We start from the raw sequence: 3,238 nt of genomic DNA on the forward strand, positions 1-3,238 counted from the left end.
AATAAAAGAAGGTCGCCCGCCTTTTCCTTTCCCCAAAGAGTAGTGGCGTAACATCTCTGGGATGTCTCCTGATCGCCCCGACACTCCCCGACGCCATTCTTGGTAGGGAACTTCATTTTGAGATGGGGAGTGGAGACGACGGCCTTTAACAGGTTCAACCCGACCCTCCCTAGTATGGCATTATACGCCGATGTAATGCTCACCACCAGGAAGTTGATCATGACCGTCGCCTGGCGATCTCCGGTGCCAGCTCGAACCGGTAACTCAATCGACCCTTCCACCTTCACCGGGACGTCGAAAAATCCTTGCAGTGGGTGCTCGACCTTCTTTTATTTTCCTTCGTCGAGGCCCATCTTCCGGAAAGCTTCGAGGAACAGGATATCAGCTGAACTGCCGTTATCCACTAAGATCCTCTTCACTTTGCAATCCGCTATGGTCATGGTGATGACCAAGGCATCGTCATGCGGGGTTTGTACCCCTTCCAGATCATCATCTGAGAAGGAGATAACCGTCCCCGTCTTCACCTTTTTGTTCGGCCATTCTGCCATATGGACGCTCCTCGCGTAGGCCTTTGCCTTCCTGGCAGAGACCAAACTTTCTCCAGCGGCCGGGCCTCCACAGATGGTCACTATAACTCTGGTCGGGCTCTTATTCTCCTCTCAAGGACAACGGTCAGCTTCCTCGGGTGTCTGGTTCCTTCGCTGTTCTTGATTGCCTCTGCGGGCGAGCCCCCTTCTTTCATACCGACCTCCACCATCTCTCCGACGGTTATCCCTCCGGACGTTTCCATCAGGGGCCCCCTCCTTCTCCCGTCTACAAATCTGCCCAGGTATCCCCTTCTGATCATTCCTTCTATCTCCCCCTTAAGATGCCAACAGTCCTCGGTATCGTGGCCATGGTCTCTGTGGAAGTGGCAATATCTGTCCCCATTGCGTCTTTCGGGGTGTCGCCCCATCTTTCCTGGCCACTTCATGGCCCTGGCATCTGGGGAATCTTTTATCTGCATTAACACCTCTGTTCGCCTTCGGTTCAGGGGTGCGTACCTCTCAAACTTCCTTGGTGGACTGGGGGCCCGACTGCACTCGAACTTTCTCCTTTTTCCTTCTTCGACGGGTTTATCATCAACCCTCGAGGGCCTCTTCCTCGTCGCCTTCCTTTCGACTTCTTCGTCGGCCTGGAGGGTTTCTTCCATCTGGATGTACTTATCGCATCTCGCCCTCAGCTCGGTCAGGTCTCTAGGCATATGCTTCGCCAGGGACCTCTTCAACTCCTTGTCCTTGACGCCTCCTAGCAGGGCCGTGAACTCCTCCTTTGGGTCTAGGCCCCTGATTGTGATATTTTCTTGTTGGAATTGCTTCATGTAGTTCCGCAGCGATTCTCCTTCTTGCTATTTGACGTTGGTTAGGTTCAACGTAGTCTTCTGGAGGGGCTGGCTACTAGAGAACCCCTTCACGAAGAAGTAGCTCAGGTCGCTGAAACTGTGGATCGACTTCGTCGGCAGTCGGTTGTACCACAGCCTCGCCGCCCCCCTGAACGTCAATGGAAGGGCACGACACATAATATTTTTCGAGACGCGATGGAATTGCATGGTGACCTTAAAACCTTCCAGGTGATCGACGGGGTCCCCTAACCCGTCATAAGTATCGTACTTGGGCAGGCGAAAACCGACTGGGAGCGGGTCCCTCATGACCTTGTCAGCTAAGGCCGTGTCATTGGTGGGGTCGGGCTCGCGGTTCCCCATCTGGTTTTCTGCCACCTTTCTGATCTCATCCTTTAGGTCTAAGATCATCCTCTTTAATCCCGAGTCCTCAGACCTCTGTTTGTCTCCTTGTTGCTGATCCCCATGCGGGTCTCTGGCGACGCATCGCGTCCTACTTCGGGGCACGGGACTCTTCCTTGCTCGGCTTCGAGGGTCACGACCGGCCCTTGTCGATCCCGTACTGCTTCGGTCTTCATCTCGAGTCCTCTCAAACTGGACGTGGGGACCTGGGGGTGCTCCGTCGGTCCTGTGGGAGACAGCTTTGGAGACCTCCCTCATAGTCTCGGCCATCCGGTTATATTTGTCCTGGAGGTCTTCGAACTGCTGCCTCGTTACGTACTCCTGGGCTGCGGGAGCCTGGTGGTCGCTGCCTTCACGTACTGAATATCCAGCCGAACGTTGGTATCTGACGGACACTTCCCGGTCGTCATGGCCCCTTTCTCGTCCTGTCTCTGCCGAGGGAGGAAGCTCCCCTGAAGGTTCTTCCCCCATGTCTATGTTGGACGTCGCTCTCATCCTCTTTCGGTTGTAGGTTCTCCCCACCATTACCGTCGTTCCCACAGACGGCGCCAATCTGTTGCTGCCAAAAATACCCCGCTAGTCGAACCTACACAAACACAGACAACGGAGGCCCGGAGCTTTGTCCGGGGTTAGTCCTCCGACGCTCAAGTCAGGGTCGGCCGCACAGTTCAATAAGGGAGTAATGGTGAGGGTATCAGAACTTACCTTCCCCTTTCTTCCGTGCCTTCTTATATAGCTCTTCGGGTTTAGGGTTTTCCCCCTTCTTCCCTCTTAGAGTCCCACTCGAATACGTCCAACCTTCTGGGGGGAATATTCCCCTCATGTAGACGATGTGATCCGGCGTGATTTTACGAGCGTGCCTCGGTGATTGAGCCTGCTCGAGCATGAGTGGTTTCTCAGAACCTTCATCTGGCGGAGGACACGTGTCTCAGAGGCGACACGTGTCATTGTCCCCACCGAGAGGTTATTTTGGCTATATCAGGACTTATTGGGGTGGGGTAGGATCAATGAGGTGGCATTTTTGACAATTTTCCCATAGAATTGCGTAAAAAAACACGGTTGTTTGGATGAAAAGAGTGGGAGAACTGTGAAATAGTTGTTAGAGACAGAGGAAATCATGCCCGACGGTTGTTTCTTCCACCCCTTCATGTTTCAAGTTGGGACTCTTGCGGGAAAGACGAGAGAAAGATGATCTCTCCAACAACCCATACTAACCCCACAACTGCATAGATCGGGTCATACTGGGGTTGAATGAGAACCATTTAAAGACGATCTCTCCAACAATTTTGTGTCTTCTTCTACCTCGATTTGGTAGGAGTGCTTATGTCGTTTCGGATGACCATTTATGCTCGTCTAACTACACTAATGCCGCCGTGCATATGCATGGTTGTGCATAGAAACTTTTGTCATAAAAAAAAAATCTTCATTTTTTTCTTTTTTATCATGAACCATATATTT

The sequence above is a fragment of the Macadamia integrifolia genome, unplaced genomic scaffold, assembly GCF_013358625.1.
Source record: "Macadamia integrifolia cultivar HAES 741 unplaced genomic scaffold, SCU_Mint_v3 scaffold_18A, whole genome shotgun sequence".
In the NCBI taxonomy this organism is placed as follows: Eukaryota; Viridiplantae; Streptophyta; class Magnoliopsida; order Proteales; family Proteaceae; genus Macadamia; species Macadamia integrifolia.